Source organism: Lipotes vexillifer, unplaced genomic scaffold (genome assembly GCF_000442215.2).
Source record: "Lipotes vexillifer unplaced genomic scaffold, Lipotes_vexillifer_v1.1 scaffold374, whole genome shotgun sequence".
NCBI lineage: Eukaryota > Metazoa > Chordata > Mammalia > Artiodactyla > Lipotidae > Lipotes > Lipotes vexillifer.
The window spans coordinates 1,268,844-1,289,227 of NW_006774696.1; positions in this window are offsets into that span (position 1 = coordinate 1,268,844).

Genomic DNA, 20,384 nt, shown 5'->3' on the forward strand with positions numbered 1-20,384 from the left:
TTGCACATAGAGGGAGCGGAGGAGGGAAGATGAAGAATTCTTTCTGTATTTGCCGGCAGGACAAGTGGCAAAATATATCCACGCCCCAAGGGGGTGAGTTCAAAAATGAGAAAAAGCCACATTACCCGTAGGCGACCTGCCTTTGAAGGGCAGGAAGGGACTGGATGGGAGAGCTCAAAGGGCAAGCTGGATCCCAGGAGAGCCCTCTTCCGGAAGTGCAGAGAGGAGGCCTCCGCTGAAGGAGGTGTCTGTGTGATGAGATCAGCAAGTGAGTTCAGGAAGGGTGAGGACGGCAGAAACATGTTTAGATGTGACGACCAGGTCACCCACGGCACATACAGCAGCTTGTGGGACGGAAGCCAGACCCCGGTGGTCAAGCTGAGAAAGTCAATGCCTTCTCCATAAGCCCTTCTTTGGAGCCTGGTGATGAAGGAGATGGAGAGGATGCTGGGTTGAGAGAGAAAGGCTTTGCACTCTCTGCAGAAGTGAAAGCCATCTGAAGAGAGACGGAAGAGGTAAGCAAGAGAAGTGATGTGGATGGCCTGAGTGCCACGAATCAGTAAAACAAGGTAATGGTAACTCCGGGAGTGCCTTCAGTGCCAGCACCCAGTATCCCAGGGTTTCCCAAAAGGAGTATACGTGCTTCTAAAGCCCCAGCTGCTAAAGCAGTGCTTGGCACCAATGGCATCCTTAGTAAAGGAACACTGAATGAATGAACAAATGAGAAAATGTAATAATATTAGAATAAGAGAAAGAAAAGAATTCTTTGCACATGAAATGGGTGTGTAACCCTCCCCACCCCGTACTCAGCCACCAAAGCCTTCTTGCTAATCACACTCCACCCTCAGGACCCTGCCCTTGCCCTCTCTCTGGAATGCTCTTCCCCACTTATCTAGGTGACTTGCTTCACTTCACTCGGTGCTGTGATCACTTGCTACTGTCTCTGAGAGGCTGTTAAGAATCTCTTTTTCTAAAACAGCATCCCACCCATCACTCATGGACTGATCACCACCTGACCCCTTGTACAGTAACCTGCTTATCTTCCCTTCTCGGCCCCTCACTTGTTTCTTTGTTTACTAGAATATAAGATCCACTGGAGCAGGGCCTTGGCTTTGTTCATTCCTGTATCCCCGGTGCCTGATGATGTGGCCGGCACATAGTAGGTACTCAGTCAATATTTATTAAATGAGTGAATCCACTACCTTACCTCTCTGGAATTCTCCCAGCCTTGGTAGTCCCTTTAAGGCCTCCTGGAGGAATGTATTTGAACAGTAGAAGTTAGGGGGAGTGCTGAGAATAACTCCCCCCCTGCACCTGAGCTGCAATCAGATGAAAACTGATGACTGGCAGAAAAATCCAGCCACCATCTGGCTGTTCAAGGACCCCTCCCGGGTGCTGACAGCATAGCCATTCAAGATAATGAAGATGAAAACAAACAGTGATCCAGGGGGACAGGTTCCCAGGAGGCGGCCTGGCTGGACTTAACTCCTTCCGAACCAGGAGCCACTGAGCTTCCAGGCATCCTGAGACGAAAACACCCTTCCCTGACAGTGAGGGCAGGAGGAGGGCAAGGTCCCCGCTTGGGAGATTATAGGTGACTTGCCCCAGGAAAAGATGAGATGGAGAAATTCTAAGCAAAAGTGCTTAGGCAAGATAATGGCCGCGGGCCATGAGGAATGGTATCGCCATGACACATAACAAGCCATTTGCCCATCTGTCAACAGGGTCCTTCTGGCTGGGAGCCAACTGTGCTTTCAGCTCATTTATTAAAGCAGTGGTGGTGTATGTTCTCAGCCTCAAGGTTTGAGACCCATGGCCATGCTGTCTTCAAGGGACCCTCCATCTCTGAAGTACAGAAAGAGGTGGTCCAGCTTAATCAATTGCCATGAGCAAGTGCTGAGCACATTCGATTAGAACACAAAACTTCGGGGAGCTCAGGGGAGGAGCGGAAACCAACGCCAACAGATGCCAAGGCAAAGGGAGCTGGCGGCTGTAGTCCCTCCTTCCCAGCTCAGGGGTAAGGAAAGCATCAGGGACACACTTCCTCCGTGAGAGTCAGGAATGGTGCACACTATGTCAGACGGCCCGGTTCTGAAGTCCACGTCTGCCGATGATCAGCTGTATGATTGTGGACAACTCACTTAACACCTCTGTGCTCAGTCTCCTCAAAGGTAAAATGAGGATCACAGCAAGTTACGACCAACCAGGGTTGTTATTCAAGTTACATGAATTCATGTATGTCAGCTGGTTCATGCAAGCATTCTAGAGGCTGGAGGTGATGATGATGATGATGATGATGAGGCTGGAGGCGATGATGATGATGATGATGATGATGATGATGATGATGATGATGAAGATGGTGATGATGATCGAGGTGGTGACGGCGGCGATGATGGTGATAAATGGTGATGATGGTGATGATGGGGAGGAAGGAGAAAGAGGAGAGGGAAAATGGTGATGGTGGGGACAGCGCTGGTGCAAACAGTAATAGTGATGGTGGTGATGACACGGATCACGTGTTGGCAGAGATTCTGAGGTTACACAGAGCAAAGGAGTGACCAAAAAAATTTCACGAAGAGAAAATTTCACAAGTGCTTCATAAAAATGCAGTATTTTGGTTTGCATTTGGGTGCATGTGAGCACCATCCCTCTGTGTCTGCTTTCCTAGTCCTCCAGTAACACATCTGGATATGAGGAGACAGGTCTGGAGAGCTGAAAAGGTACCAAGAGTCGGGAAAGAGCTGCAGCGAGGGTGGGCAGGAAGCTCTTCAGCAGCTGCCGCCTTTTCCTGGCTGTGTTGGGACCTCGTGCCCGCCCCAGGCCTCGGGCAGCCCCGGCCCATGGGAGCACTCTCAGGGCTGACATGAAACCCTGAAACTAGCTGTCAGAGGCTCAGGGAGCTACAGCCACAGACTTGTTCCTGGGGGTTTCCAGCTGCCTCCAGGCTCAACGACCTGAGTCCCAGGCCAGCAAGGCTGGGCATCCAGGAGGACGAATCCACAGTACCTCAGTAGGTGAGAAGAACACAGAGCTGGAAGCAGACTCCCTGGATTCAAATCCAGACTCCAGCACATGCTGTGTGATTCTGGGGGAGTTTGCTGAAACTCTACAGGGAGGCCCACTTGGAACTGTGTCCGGGGTACAGTAAGTGCTATTATTAGACCACTGTTGCCAGGTGAGACCAGACAGGGCCTGGCAGGCACCCTGTAGTGTCTGAGGTGTGGCCCTGCCCACACGTGGGTAAAGGCAGGCCAGAGGGATTCAATAAGCCCCAGGGCACACATGTATCTTCAACTGGAAAAGCCACTCTGGAGAACGTGGAAAAGCCACTCTGGAGAATGCTCCTATGTCCCACTGTGCGGGTGTGATGAAGTCTTCTCCAGAACCCCGAAAGCACCACACTCACCAAGGAGCCTAGAATATACCAGCCTGTAGAGCGAGTTGACTTTTATGCTATTAATGAGATTATCTCCTCAATTAGATTTTAAACTCCTCAGTACTACCTAAACACCGAAGAGCACCTTACCAATTACAAAGTATAATCAAATCAATAACCCTGTGTTATGGGTGGAACTGTGTCCCCATCCTCCCTATCCCCTGCAAATTCATATATTGAAGTCCTAACTCCCAGTGCCTCAAAATGTGACTGCACTTGGACATGGGGTCTTTAAAGAAGTAATGGAGGTTGAATGACATCACTAGGCTGGTCCAATCTGACTGGTGTCCTTATAAGGAAAGGAGATTAGGTGCATCCCTGGTGATCCAGTGAGTAAGACTCCATGCTCCCAAAGCAGGACAGCCAGGTTCGAACCCTGGTCGGGGAACTAAGATCCTGAATGCATGCTGCAACTAAGAGGCCTGCATGCCGCAACAAAGATTCCGCGTGCCACAACTAAGACCCAGCACAGCCAAAATAAATAAATAAATAAATAATAAATATTTAAAAAAATTTTAAAAAAAGGAAAGGAGATTAGAACACAGACACACACAGAGGGATGGCCATGTAAAGATACAGGGAGAAGACGGCCATCTACAAGCCAAGGAGAGAGGCCTCAGAAGAAAGTACCTGCAGATACCCTGATCTACTTCTGGAACTGTGAACAAATACACTTCTGCTTTTGAAGCCACTCAGTCTGTGGTCCTCTGTAATGGCAGCCCTAACTAATCAATACACCCCGAGACGCATCAGTCTCGATGTGTGATTATTGTCATTTTACCATGGGAACACTGGAATCTCAGACTTGCCCAAGCCAGCCAGCCACCAAGTGGTAAAGCTGAGATTCAAGAGAATCAGCTGTTTCCACCACTTTCTGAGGATCTGACAGTTACTCAAAAATATTGACCGAGTATCTTCTATGTGCTAAGATCTTTTAAGGTGCTAAGGATATTATAGTGATCAAGAAACCCCTTCTCTCGTGGAGTTTACAACTACAGGAGGAGATAAATGATAACTATAGTCAAATAAATATAAAATATCTACCTTCAGAAATAAGTGGAGTGTGTTGAGAATACAAGCGATTTTCTTCTCATTCTATAGTTTTGACTCTAAACATTTAAGCCAAACTATTAAAGTTTCCTTTCCAAAAAGTTAAACCATAAAAGTGAATATTCAAAGGGAAATTGCTGGGGGCAGGGGGGAAGAGCATTGCTCATTTATTTCATTCTTCTTTAAGTAAATGAAAAAAATCAGACAGGAGCAAGTCATCAGCTCTGAGTAAAAGTTTCTATCATGTTAACATGCCTCAGCAACAAAGCTGTGGTTTTAGAAACGATACAGTTAGCGTTTGCTATGCAGGAAAAATATTTCCCTCTAAAGTTTGAGGCCAAAGCTATTTCAAAGAATAACCATGCTCACGGCAATGGATTTTGTTTTTCTTTACCCAGATGAGAATTCACACAACGGCTAGCACATTCTGCCAGGGAAGATTCTTGCAAAACTGGACGGAGCTGAATTTCACTTTATGGTTGGTGCTTAGGCGTAAATTATTATTACATGTTTATAGGGGTTTTATGTCGGTATAATATTTTACTGCTGGAGAAGCATTTACACAATATGTGGCATCCTTAAGTGTTTTTTTCATTCACAGTTCTGCACTTTGGGGTCTGTAATGGCAGACGAGTATCTGCAAACCCCCTATGATTGTCAACCCCCTGGATGGCTCAGAGCTGTGCCAGTGGGGATTAATGGCACTGCAGCCTGCAATGGAGGGGTTGCAAGGACTTCACATTTTCTATATCCCTCCTTGAGTGTGCAATTCACATTAATTCATGCATTGGAGGGCATTCAAGACGGAACCAGAAATTCAATATCATCCCCCAGGCTCGTGGATCTGAGCTGCCTAGCACAGAGGCAGGTGAGAAATGACATTTGAGGACCTGGCAATATCTCCCGGCACTCGTTCACTCATGCTAACAACATGCTGGCACTGACAGCAGCTTGACTACTTTCAGAGTCAGGGTAAGTATGAGCTAAGTTAGAATCCAGGATTCCGAGCCCACCTGGCATGGAAAAATCCCTCTGGTTCTAAGCTTTGTTCTGTCATCTTTAAAATAGAGAAAATCACAAGACCCACATCCTAGGGTTAAAGCAACAGGGAAATGCTATCAGGCACGTAATAAGCTCTTGACCCCGGGTCTGACACAGCCTAGGCACTCAAGTTATACTATTTAGATGAACAAGGTCATTGCTTATTGGCCAGAAAGATCCGGACAAGACCCAAAGTTAGGAATCACTCTTTCTTCTGACCATTTTAGCCCTGTGTCCAGCCTGACTTTGCAAGGTCAGCAACAGGGTTCTGGGCCCCCAGTAGGGATTCAGCAAAGTCCTGCAATGTGCACGCAGAACTGTCTGTGTGTCTGTGGTGGGGTCTGTGTGCACACGCGCACAAACAAGCGCTTTGGGGGAAGAGGCCAAATTATAACAGCCCCTTAAAGGGAATCACAGCCAGAAAAAGCTGACAGTGAGCAGCGTGGAGTCCAGCTCTCTCCTCTTGTTCAGCCTGCTTCCGGCAGGCAGGACAGAGGTGGTGTGATGGAAAGAAAAACAAAGGAGTCAGATGGTTCAGAAGTTCAAATCCTGGCTCTGTGCCTTCCTCGCTAGGTGACCCTGGGGGGGCTCTTTACCCCTCCGAGCATCATGACCCCCCAGTAACACTGGGTCAAGGGTTCCTGGGAGGGTTAAATACAAGAATAAATGTCTGGCATGCAGTGGTGCCAACTAAGTGTTAATCTCGCCATTCATAGTCCTCTGGGAAAACAGAAGGTTCTTCTTGGCCAACAGGACCAACTGCCCTATCTTTCCATCCATCTGCCGCTTCCTTGCACACCACGAACCCCGGCACCTTCACTATGCCTGCACCAAGCCAGGCTCAACCTCACCTGCCTACACCTCCCTAGGATTCAACTTTCACTCTATTGCCGCCGAGCTCCACCCCATGCCTCAGCTGTGTCCTTTGATTTCAAGTGGCAGCACAGCTTCAGAAACGAGCCACCTGGGTTCCAACATCAGCCTTTCCAGTTCCTAGCTGGTTGCTGGAGACCAGTAACTCAACCTCTCTGTGACTCAGGTTCTTCACATATAAAACGGGAATATGAGGAAATATCTATTTTTTCATTGGAAAAAAATTAGTTAATCCATACAAAGTGTGAGGACAAGGTCCAGCACATCGTAAGTCCTAGCTGTGATTAGTATCTGATTGCAAAAAACAGTGCCTCAATGAAGCCAGCTCAGATAATGCCATTTTCCCAGGAACACTTAGAAGACAAAAGGGAGACAGGCCCTCCCAGAACCTCAGAACAGCAGCTGTACTACAAGCAAGCAATACAGAGCCAGCAGCTGGAACCCAGGCAGCACAAGGGACCCAGCTAGGTGAGCGTGAGCTTGGCCACAGGCTGACTCAGCTGCTCCCTGTGTCTATGAGATCTGGCCCTGTCTTCTCCAACCTCACGTTCACTGCTACATCTCAGCCACAATGGCTTTTCTCTGTCCTTTGAACAAGCCAGGTCTATTTGCACCTCAGGACCTTTGCACTTGCTATTCCCTCTGCCTAGAATTCTCCACTGTCCTGTCTTTGCATGGCAGCTTTATCATAGCCTTCAGCTGTCCCCTCCCCAAGGGGCCCTCCCTAACCACCTAACCCTTCCCTTTCACCATCCACTCTCTGGGCCCCAATCTGGATTATTTCCTTCATGGCACTGATCTTTTAAAAAAAATTTTTTTTTCATATTTCCTTACCCTGGAATATAACATCCAAGAAGGCAGGGATTGTCTGTTTCCTCATGTCCCTAGAAGAACACCTCATCCATACTACGAATGCCGTGATTGTTGGCCACAAGAATGAATTGCTCTCCTGCTTCATTTCCTGCTACGAAGTGGCTGGTTCTCTCTATATTTCTAGTGAAGATTCTCAAAAGATGCATGTAACTAACACCATTATCACACACAGGTTGATATGCTAGCTTGCTACAAAGGATGCTGCCCAGACTGTGGAATGGCCAGTGTGCCAGCTGCCCACCCTGAAGCCAATGAGCACATATTCCCAGGGCAGGCCATTCAACAAGGCTGAGGCCATGTCCACTGGCAGGTGTTGAGAATGTGGCAGATTCCAAAACAGTCATGTCAAAGTCACAGAGTCTATGTAATACTCTTTATTCTATATATATAAGTCCGTTTCCCCAACACTATAAATTTCTTAACAACAAACACTTTCGTACCTGCCCCTGCCCATAACACCTTCAAGAAACGCTAATTCAAATGGAGGACCAGAACCAGATGTGAAAGGCAAAACTAGAGAGTCATAACAAATAGGAAAAGATAGAGGCATCAGTGAAAAGCCTTTGCAAACTATAAAAACGTCTGTAGGTGACCATGAACATTTAAGTCTTGAAGCATCTTCAAGAAGCCACAGGAAAAGAGATGACCCAGGTGACAGTGTCTGTATTAAACGGCCCCAGGTGGGATTGATGCCTCTGCCAGAGGCCAGAGTGGTCTCTGAATGGGCGTTTGGGCGTACTGAGGTGCTGCACCTCCAGCCCTGGACCAGCAGGGCCCCTTCCATTTACCCCAGTGTGCTGTGCAAACATTATCATTTTCCACGGGGTTTCAGGGTGCAAGGAGTCAGGAAGTTCTACTTTAGAAAGGGATCGTCAAACATATTTACGTAAACGGTCAGACAGTAAATATTTTAGGCTTTGGGGGCCATAAGGTCTCTGCTGCAAATACTCAACTCTGCCACTGTAGCAGAAAGAAGCCACAGGCGTAAGTAAATTAATAGGTGTAGCTGTGTGCCAGCAAACCTTTGTTTACAGTTATTGACATTTAAATTTCACGTAATTTTCACATGCCACTGAATGGTATTCTTTTTTGTTTTTTTCTTTCCTTTTTCCTTCTTCCTTTTTTTTTTTTTTTTTTTTTTTTGCGGGCCGCAGGCCTCTCACTGTTGTGGCCTCTCCCGTTGCGGAGCACAGGCTCCGGACGCGCAGGCTCAGCGGCCATGGCTCACGGGCCCAGCCGCTCCGCGGCATGTGGGATCTTCCCAGACCGGGGCACAAACCCGTGTCCCCCGCATCGGCAGGCAGACTCTCAACCACTGCGCCACCAGGGAAGCCCTCCTTTTTCCTTTTTCTTTTTTTGGACAACTGAAAAACGTAAATGCCATTCTTTGCTCATGGGCTATACAAAAACAGGTGGCCGGCCACACTTTTGCCAATCCCTGCTCTAGACCATTCCCCATTGCTATCTCTTATCACATGGTCAGAATGTCAAGGTCCTCCTGACATTCTATGCTGGGACTAAGCCTGCTGCAATCTCCTCGACTCAGTGTTCAGTGACTCATAGAACCACCAGGACCTCAAATCATGTTTGTTAAAAATTGTCCTTTGGTCTCTGATGATTATTTGCATCAGAGGACCTGATGGACTCTGAATGGAATGGACTACTTTCATGACAGAAAAATCTATCCCAAGAGAGGGAACCAACATGGAATTTTGGGTAGAAAACTCTACTTTTACCTCAACATCAGCTTCAGAAATAGCCCAGTTCACAGACCTACCAGGAAGACAAGAAATAGGAAAAGAAAAGAATGTTTCCTCTAGGTGACCTGGGACAGAATGAATTATATTTGTTGAATGAATGAATAAATAAATGAACAAATAAACATATTTTAGCATGCCTAAACAGAAGACATTTTCATCATTCTACCAAAACTAGTCCAGGTCACAAAAACAGAACATCTAGCGAGAATAAGATTTAGTAGCCTAAAGAATTAAAAGATGAAAGCTATAGAGACCAACTGATTCTTTAATAAAATTCTTAATTTCCCTAGAGCCAGGCCGACTGCCTTAAAACATCTCATTTACGTGAATAAAAAACATAAGAAAAGTGATTACTGACTACCTACTAGGTATGAGGCACTTTCACATGCATCGCCTCTTTTAATCTTCATAACAAACACACTACAGAGAACCATGATCCTTTATTTTTTCAGACGAGGTCACCCAGACCCAGGGAGTGTGGACGCCAGGGTTTCAAACCCAGATCCACGCAACCTTAAAAGCCCAGGCCCTTTCTGCTGCATACAACATAAAACCGTTCATTCCAGTCACTTGTGGATTATAAAATCATGAAATGATCCAACAGGCCAGGTCATTTGAGAACATGCCTCTAAAATGCCTCTGAATTGCAGAAAGTAAAAGACTATGAAACCTACAGAGGAAAATGTATAATGTAAGAAACACACATCCATACCGACTAGGTTTGGGATTCTTTCCTACTTTGTATTTCATACAAAAGTACTCAATTTTACAATACCATAGGCAAAACAGCTAGCACGGCACCAAACAGGCAACCCCCCACCCCCCCATAATGAACAGCTCCTGCTTAAAAATCTAGGAAAATTAATCACGGCCACATACACTTAAAAAAGAAAAAAAAAGGGATCTGGGCTTCCCTGGTGGCACAGTGGTTGAGAGTCCGCCTGCCGATGCAGGGGACGCGGGTTCGTGCCCCCGTCCGGGAAGATCCCACATGCCGCGGAGCGGCTGGGCCCGTGAGCCATGGCCGCTGAGCCTGCGCGTCCGGAGCCTGTGCTCCGCAACGGGAGAGGCCACAGCAGTGAGAGGCCCGCGTACCGCAAAAAACAAACAACAACAAAAAAAGGACCTACTTCAGAGAAACAAAAATGGTCCTAAAAATAAATACAGAATCCTTTAGCAGTTTTACTCCTAGTCCTTAAGCACTGCTTTCACATATATTCATTTAAAATTATTTTTGGAACTCAACTCACTTTGGGAAAATACTGAGTGTTATAATATAGTCTAATCTCTTCTGCTAGTTTTGATCTGCGAAAAGTTTTTGCTCTCTAACAAATACAAAGTCAAAATTTGGCTTGAAAGGCTCTAGCACATACCCCTTGCAGATATGTAATATCCGATCATGGTTTTACCACTTTGAAAATGCTTTTGGATATTTATTACTTTCATCTTTACAACAACCCTAGGTCACAGATAAATACTCATTGTTTGCTTCCTTTTACAAATGTGTAAAAAAAAAAAAAGTCTCACAGAGATTGGAAGGGGGCTTTTCCAATGGCAAGTGATAGAAAAACTAGTCTAAACAAAACACAGAATTTAGTGGCTTTTAATCTACAAAGCCCAAGGGTAGATCTACCCTCAGGTAAGGTTTGATTTAGGTCTATGGTGTGACTTGGTCTCTCTCCATTTCTCAGCTCTGCTTTTATCCATACTGACTTCATTCCCGAATGCCAAGCTATGGACCGGCAGCTGCTAGGTAGGCTATAGCAAGGATGTGCACAGCTACATCCTCTAAGGTTCAAGGCCACTGGAGAAGAACACAAACACGTCTCTCAACAGTCTCTACAAAACCCCCATCACATTTTTTTTAAATTTATTTATTTATTTATTTATATATTTGGCTGCATTGGGTCTTAGGTGCAGCACACGGGAGCCTCGTTGCAGCACACAGTCTTCTCTCCAGTGGTGGCACGGGGGCTCCAGAGTGCGCAGGCTTAGTTGCCCCGCGGCAAGTGGGATATTAGTTTCCTTACCAGGGATCGAACCCACATCCCCTGCACTGGAAGACGGATTCCTAACCACTGGACCACCAGGGATGATCCCCCACCCCCACCCCATCACATTTTATTGGCCCTGAGGAGGCCACATGCCCACCCATATTACTGTGGTCAGGGGTAATTTGAGTCATATGTCTCACCCTAAAGTCATGCAATATCATCTATACCAAAATTCATGGGCTGAAGTGTGGATTTCCAAAGAAAACTTGAGCAGGGTGAATAAACGCTGAGCTGGAAAACCAAGAGGTGCCCACTACAGACTCTGTGACTTGCCCAAAGTCACAGAGATACAAGGAGACAAAATCAGGAAAGACTCAAGTAGCAACCTCTGAAACCAAGTACTCCAAAAATAGTGGCAAATTGGTTTAAAACACAGAGAGTAAATCACAAAAAGCCTCCCAAACCGATCCTCTTGGTCACAAATGACATTATAAAATATTGATCAACTGCCTACAGAACTTCAAAGAAAGCCAAGTCCCTTTCACAAAATATAAATTTTGTAAAATTAAATGAAGGTGACCATTATCTAAATCAAAATCCCTTTAAAGTTCTAAATGGTTCCTCACCATCTGCAAAGCCAGAACATTGTACTCAAAAGGAAAAAGGAAAAGCTTTTTGACCTATTTTTGTCCCTACACTAATGTACAGCACCGACTCCTATTTATTAAGTACCATCAATGCATGCTGTTTCACTGGCTATATGCAACTCTAAAATGACACCTATTTTCAGTTGGAGATTAGAATCTCAAGCAAGAGGGCTTTTTTTAATAAAAAATAAAATTAAAAATAGATTTGCCATTGCCTTTTTAATGAAACGGGTAGCTTTGCCAGCTTAGAGGGGAAATGACATATTTCTTGGGATTTTTACATACTGATCTGAGCAGTGCATTAAAAAAGTTACCAATATTCACATCTTGAGAAATTGCTCTATGCTTCTCCTCTAACTGTACATACCATCCCCCCACCGCCCCTCCACACCGGGCCCAGGCAGCCAACACGTACTCTTCCCCCAAACACAACACCCTCTAAAACCTGACACATGCAGGTGGCACAGAACACTGGGTACAGGTATGAGTCAAATAAGAAAATGATTTAGCCCGGCGCTATCCAACAGAACTTCCTGCAATGATGTAAAAGTTCTACGTCTGTGCTATTCAATATGGTAGCCACTACTTACATGGGCTATAGAGACGGAGAAACAATTTGTATTTAACTTTATTCTAATTATTTTAAAGTAATCACATGTGGCTAGTGGTGACTGAATTGGAGAGCAGCACAGATACTGCCCCTGAAAATTTCTCCGGCATGTCATCGATTGCGCTCCCCCACTTGCATTTTCTATCCCAGCCCAAAAAAAGCCGCCTGCCGTTCCTCAAACAGGGCACCTGCTTGTGCCTCTGGACTGCTACGCGTGCTGTTCCTTTGGCCTGGAATTTCTACTCCTAGCCTGCCTGGTAGACTCCTCTTCATCCCCCAAGCTCAGCCCAGGTTTCACCTCTTCTCTGACGCCTTCCCTGATCTTTCCTCTCTCTTCCCCACTCGTGAGAGTAGGTCACCTCTCCTTCTGCACTGCCTCTGTGCTTGCATACTTCTGTGGCTGGGCTCAACCATACTGCGATGGGTCATGAGCCTGTCCCTTCCACAGTGGAAGGCAGTAGGGCATGGTGGTATCAGCGAGCACTCTGGAGACAGCTGCCTAGTGTCAAATACTGGCTCTAGCACTTATTAGTCACTCTATAACATAAAGCAAGTTACAGGACCTCTCTGAGCTCAGTGCCCCATCTGCACAATCAAGTTATTAATGGTAACTCCTTTATGGTTTTCGCAAGAACTAAATGACCAAACGCAGATAAAACATCACCAGGTTTGCCTGGCAAGGAGCAAAGACTCAATAAAATTGAGCTCTTTTGCATTATTTGTCATCAAATTATTAGACTATGCACCTTTGAGAATGTACTAGTTCTTAGCCATCTCCATAACCCAGAGTCAGAGTACACAGTATACATTCATTAAAGATTATTAATCCTAAACTCAGTTATGAATACACTCCATAATGCTAAACAGCCTTGTTCTAAATGTCAAACTAAGAGACTAAAAAAGAACAGAGGCGGGCAAGGGCAGAAGGCTGAGGTCTCAGAAAGACCAAAGATATTTACGGGTCCTCATTCAAAGTGCATCCAAACTGACTACAACCACCCTCCCCGTATGTCCCACCAGACCCTCTTCCCATGCCCAACCTGGCCAAGTCTTGACCAAAATGTCTCCCTCGGGGACTTCCCTGGTGGCACAGTGGTTAAGAATCCGCCTGCCAATGTAGGGGACACGGGTTCGATCCCTGGTCCGGGAAGATCCCACATGCCGCGGAGCAACTAAGCCCATGCGCCACAACTACTGAGCCTGCGCTCTAGAGCCCACGAGCCACAACTACTGAAGCCCGCACGCCTAGAGCCCATATGCTCCGCAACAAGAGAAGCCACCGCAATGAGAAGTCCATGCACCTCAACAAAGAGTTGCCTCTGCTCACCGCAACTAGAGAAAGCCCGCGTGCAGCACCAAAGACCCAACGCAGCCAAAAAAAATATTAAACAAAAAAAAAGTCCCCCTTTTCCTAGGTGGGTATCTGGGTGAGGGGGATGGAGGGGAAGAACCTTCAATTTACCGAAACAGCCCTACACACCTGGATTCTGTGTTCCACCTGTGCACCTGGCCCTGAAGGATGGGGGGAATCCCCTCCGAGGCTCCTCGGTTTCACAACAAGCATTCAAAATGATTAAGTGTTCAACGTACAGGCTTTCTAGCCCATGTAGAGTCTCAACAGAACTGCTTGTTCCCCAAATTCAATGTCTTCCTCCTCCTACAAGGCTCCCTGGCACAGGCACTCAGCCAGGAGTTTAGTAAAAGACAACACTGGGGGGCGCGTGGAGTGCACAGCAAGTGCATCTCTAACGGGGCTTTCTCTTTGGCTCTTTGCACGCAGAGAACGATGTCAGCCTAGCTTCCACTTTCTGGGCAAAGCAGCACTGGAATCCAGAATGCAGGTGACCGATCCTCCCGGAGGACCCTGTGCAGGAGGTTCTTTCGGGGCCACACCACGTGGCACGCGGGATCCGAGTTCCCCGACCAAGGATCAAACCTGTGCCCCCTCGCAGTGGAAGTGCGGAGTCCCAACCACTGGACCGCCAGGGAATTCCCAGAAGGTGTAAGGGGTAACCAGTAGCACGACTGAGTAATGCAAGGAACATCTAATAAGAGGTCTGGGCTCTGCAATTTGCCTGCAAACTTGGACACATCACCTTCCCTGTCTGGGCTTCAGTTTCCAGGTTTATAAAATTAGACGGTAATTTCCAAACTTTATTTTTAAGGAGTAAAAACACCTTTTCAACCCAAATGAAATCTTACACGGGGAAACTCCAATACATACAACATACCGTGGAGCAGCTGTGATCAGAGTGCATCTGGGGGATTCGTGAAGGCCCACCTACCTAAGCCTCTCTCCCTTCCCTCTAGGAAACCCAGAATCCTAGAAACTCAGAAGATGGTGTTAGCAAACTAGATCATTTTTCTAAGATCACATCAAATTGGAATATTTCAGGATGTTACTTACAATGGACCTTATGACACCTCTCAATGTGGAGTGGATAAAAAACAAGACTAGATTGATGATCTCACTTAAAAATTTTATTATGAAAAATGTCAAAAATATTTGAAAAATAGTCAAAAAAAGAGGAAATCCCCTATATACCAACAACCCAGCATCAACAATTACCAAGTCTTGTTTTATCTCTACCCTACCCATTTCCATATCCCTGAGATTTTGAAGCAAATCTCCAATATATTATCCAGCTAGTTAAAAATATTTCAATATAGTTATATAAAATATAGCGATTTAGAAAAACTAGACCTCAGTTTCATTACCATACTAAGAAAAATAAAAACATTAATTCTTCAACATCATCTGACACCCAAGGTCACTGCTCCATTATGTTTTTCCGCATCATTAATTTGATGAAGAACTGAGTCCTTTTTCTATAGAGTTTCCCATTGCCTGAATTTTCCTGGCTGCATCTCTGTTTGTCATTTAACCCGAACTTTCTGGTGATTCCAGAATTAGACCCAGGGTCTTGACCAGATTCAAGTTCCATCACGAGGCACATAACATCTCTTTTTTGTATTATTGGTAACCACTGATGGCCACTTTCTATATTAGATAATTTTTCAGCTTCTTACGTATCTTCCAAAATGCTTCACACGTAGATTAACACATAACGTTATATTTTTAAATTTTTACCCACATTGCATTAAACCCTACTATTGTTCTGAAACCTTTTACTTAATGATTTGAGATGATTAATCTTTAAAAAATTAAAATTCAGTAAGATACATTTAACACGTTAATAACTACAGTTTAAATTCTGGCATGTGTCCAGAATAGTGCTTCATACACAATAAGTGACTGATAAATAGTTCCTGAATAAACAAGCAATACCCGTAAATCCAGAGGATTTCCTAGAAGCAGTGTTATACTATCGATTAATTCACACAAGAACTCCACCAGATGTACTGTGTGATACACCCAAGACTTCTAAAAATTCCGTCTTCTCAGATTATAAATTAAGCAAAGCCAGGCAAATCCTGTTCTTCACCATATCACATTTTGTCTTTTTTTTTAAACAACTGCCTAAAAATCCACATGACTCCATCTTTTTACTGCCTTAACGCACCCATTTATCAGTTTTCTCCTCCCCCAAATAGCCTCAGCATAAACCAAAGCCCCCGATCAATAATCAAACCAGTAATTCCTGCCTCCCCCACTAACACTAACTGGTGGTTACAAAATTAGCAGCCTGTTTCCATGTAGCCAAGCCTTAGGTACCCAAAACGGATCAATGTCACCGTTCCACTTCATGACTTGGAACTTGTGGTGGTGAGGGACAGCCACTCCCTGCTGTCGATTAATTGTCCCACAAAAGAAGCCAGAGACAGAAGCAATCATAACTAAATCGGGCAACACAGATTTCTTTTTTGTCCTCTGTAGGCTTTTTTTTTTTTTTTTTTTTTTTACACTAGAAGACTACTAATCCTTCTATCTGCCGTGCAAGCTCAGAGTATCAACGAGTGGGTGGCTTATCAGGAAAAGACTAATAAAAAGTGTCCCACCCAGTCTATCTCAGCCACCCCAATATTTTTCATTACGAACCTATTTACATCTAAAGTATGTAGTGTACACGGAGGGAAACCAGATGGTGGCTAAGTGGTTTTTTGTTGTTGGTGGTGGTTTTTTTTGTGGTACGCGGGCCTCTCACTGCCGTGGCCCCTCCGTTGCGGAGCACAGGCTCCCGACGCGCAGGCTCAGGGTCCATGGCTCGCATGTGGGATCTTCCCGGACCGGGGCACGAACCCGTGTCCCCTGCATGGGCAGGCGGACTCTCAACCACTGCGCCACCAGGGAAGCCCCTTAAGGGATCTTCCCGACCGGGGCACGAACCCGTGTCCCCTGCATGGGCAGGCGGACTCTCAACCACTGCGCCACCAGGGAAGCCCCTTAAGTGGTTTCTAAACCAGGTTTGTAGGCCCAAGGAGACAGTGGAGTAAGACAGGGCAGGCAATAAGAGTTTTCAGCAGCAGCTCTCTTCCTCCTCCTATTCCTCAAGGGCCACTGAACCCCTCAAAGTGAGGACCATTCCCTCTAGGATTAATGAAGAGAAGAAAAGAGGCCCATTATAACCTGTCCCAGAGCAGGAGCCCACCCTCTGCCTGAAGCCACGGGAATACCCAGCACTCCTTGCACGCTGCCAGGCACTGGACCCTTATCCAGTGGTCTCACCAAAGGCATGCCCACCAATTACAGATCCCTAATTCTGAATCAACTGGTGTTCAACTGATCCCTTGAGGAGAGTCCCTTGGGGACTTGGGATCAGCTCCTTGATCCATCCCTAACTAGCCTTGTGCAAATACCTTATCTGAGACACCTCTCTGGTCTCCAAATCAGAAGACCATATTCGCGACCTCCTAAGGTTTTCACAAAGGATTAAAAAGGCTAACTGCATGATAAAGGCTAATTCCTTTCTTCTCCACCCCGCCCCATCTCTCTGCACTGTCTCTGCTGTTCTTCATCTGCTTACCCCCGTCTACTTCATCTACGCCTGACCACTGAGGACAGTTCCTGGACCATTCTCTCAGCAAGCACCAGCTCTGCCACAGGGACCATGCACAGAAAGATACGCAGAATATAACCTCTAAGCCCTGTGCCATTCCTGGTCTAGGGGTGATGGTGTGTCATTAGCCTTCATCACCAGGCAATGCCTTGGCCTCTCTGAGTCACCCCAGGATGGGATGCTGCATCAAAATAAGCCTGTCTCCTAAACTCCGGGTCCAGCAGACACAGGCAGGTCCACTCCACAGACACCCCAACCACCCGGGTGGGTACGGCCAGCAAATGTCTTTTTTTCAGGAACCGGTACCTCTCCACCCCACCATCCAGCACCCCATCAATTTCACCGTATCTTCAACAATATCCATACTTCTGGGGAGATACTGGTTCGGGCAGGGGGAAGAACGGGGACCCCAGCATACTGCAAGAGACTCCGATTAGGACGACAACCCTCAAACAAGCAATGCATTGCCAGGTAGCACTCACAGGCAACTCACTACTGTCTAAACACTGAGCTAAGAGTTTTAACTATACCAATTCCATTAGTTCCTATCACAACCCTGGTATCTCAATTTTCCACATGCGGAAACATGAAGGTATAAAGAGATTAAATAACAAGTCCCAGGTCACATGGCTGGTCAGGGGTAGAGACAAGATGGGAGCCCTGGCTCTGTAGCCTTAGGTCTTCCTCACCCAAATCAGGGAAGGAGGTCCAAGAAACCAGAGCAGCCATAACTGCACCTATCAAATCCATCCAGAGAAAAGGCATATTAACTCTCTGGATTGATGAGGAGATCCAGGCCCCACCACCAGTAACAACACAGCCTTCCAACAGGGACCTCAGCTCTTCTAACCTCCATCTTCCCATCTAAAAGATGACGGTCCTAAATAATAGGTCTTATGTTCTAGAATTATCTGCAAGGACACAGGGAGCAGTCTTAAGGCTTTGGGACTTGAGGTCAGAAGGACCTAGTTCAAATAAAGGCTATAAAACCAAGTGACTGTGGGTGGGTAATTTAGCCTCTCTGTGCCTCAGTTTCCTCATCTGCAAAAGGGGACAACAGTGACTTTGCTTTAAGTGCTAAAGGAGACAATGAGGCACATGCTGGATAGTGTCTGATATCTACCACCCAATCAGTGGGAGATGGCAGTACTATTATCATCTTCATCCTCATCTTAAATTCCAAGGAAGGAATGCCTCCTCCTTTTAATACAGGTAAGACCTTTGAAGATCCTTATTTGGAAGGATAATCTGGCTAACACATTTTTCAATTTAAATCCTTGAGCAATTAGAGTGGTGGGGATAGGGTAAATGGTTGAAAGGTGGATCCCGGGCCCCTGCCTCACCTGGGCGAAAAACAAGCCCGGGGCTTTTGTCCGCTCCCCTCCTTCTTCTAATTCCGCCCCACCTCCAACATGCCCCTCTCCCTACACTCCCATCCCCAAGACCCCACCTGTAACCTAACGGGTCTTTAGTAAATACCCCACCCTCACAAGTCCACATCTGCTGAACGATAACGACAAGGTTCCTACGGCAACCCTCCTTTCTAAAGTTGGGTCAGTGGAAGACGCACGGATCGTTCAGCACCTTGCTTATGTTGCGTGAAAGTCCTCGAGACCGCATGCGATTTTTTTTTCCTCCACAATTAGAGCCAGGCTTTACCCTTTTATAGCACACGGCCATTAATTAAGTGCTCTCACAGATGTTACCTACTATGTGAGGCAAGGAGGAGAGATGACTGACACTATTTTTTTTCCAAATTAAGAACATTAACAATTAGAGTTGTTAAGAGCTCCTGTGTAGTAAAATCAGGGTAAGACCTTAGGTCTCTCAACTCCCAAATCAGTGCTCTTGAGACGGGCACTGCCTCTTGGAGTTTACCTCGTCCTCTAGCAGGCCACTCCACTAGACATTCCCTTTCGCTCATCTTCGTGCCTGGAGGCATGTACACCCCAACCCCTGCGGTTTTGCTTTCTATCACATCCTGGTTTGTTTCAACTACCAGCAAGTGTATGTATGGCTTAGCCCTGCAATTAAACTGTGCACCCTTTAAAGCAGGGTTCACGCTAAAAACGGTCTGACATCTGTTAAGGAGCAACCACCTTAGTTCACTAGCGTTGTGATTAAGAATCTGAGCTTAGAAATCACAACATGATGTGACATAGTATGACAAAAACCTAGGTTTGAATCCCAGTTCTGATGCTACTAAGCTGTGTGAACTTAGGAAAGTTACTTAACTCCTCTGTGACTCCATTTCCTCACTTAAAGTTATTGTGAGAATTAATGGGAGCTTGATGCAGGTAATAGAGTAAGCTCTTAGAAATTTTATGCTATTATTATCATTAATATTATTACTAACCAACATCACCACAACGTTACAGTTAAAAAACTGAAGTTCAGGGCTCTGTATCTTGCCCAGGGCCACAAAGCAAGTAAGCACTGCAGCCCAGGAGGAAATCCCAAGATGCCACCTTTCAGAGTCCCCACACGTACAACATACAGTAAATGCTTAGTAATACTCAGGAATTACAGAACGTGACACCTGTAAGGAGAGTCATCTGGTCAACCTTCTCGTGTTGCAGATTAGAGAATTCAGGCCCAGCAGACAGCACATCTGTTCAATTTGTTTAGCTACTAGTACACTTGTCCCTCGTTATCCAGTGGGGATTGTCCCAGGACCCCCGCCCCCACCGCCAGATACCAAAATCCATGGATGCTTAAGTACCTTACATAAAATGTCATAGTACAATCAGCCTTCATATTCGCAGGTTCCACATCCGCGGATTCAACCAACCTCAGTCAGAAGACTGAAAATCGATCCGCGCTTGGTTGAATCCTCGTGGATAAGGAACCCGCGAATAGGGAGGGCCGACTGTAATAACCTACACAGTTGTAGAGTGATGCCTAGTTACAAAGTTTTATTCACCATGAGACATGGGGCTGAAGCCTCCAGCCAAAGACCACCAGGAACTCACGTGAAGTCAGACACGGTTGGGTTTACTACCATGCCACAGAGAACCTTGGTTATCTCAGTAGGGGATGTTAGGGGGTGCTCACTGTACAGATTTGGGCTTGTTCAGTGATTTGGGGGAGGGCTCAAGGAGACACAGTTTTGCTCCGGTGGGTGCGGTCATAAAGCAGGAAT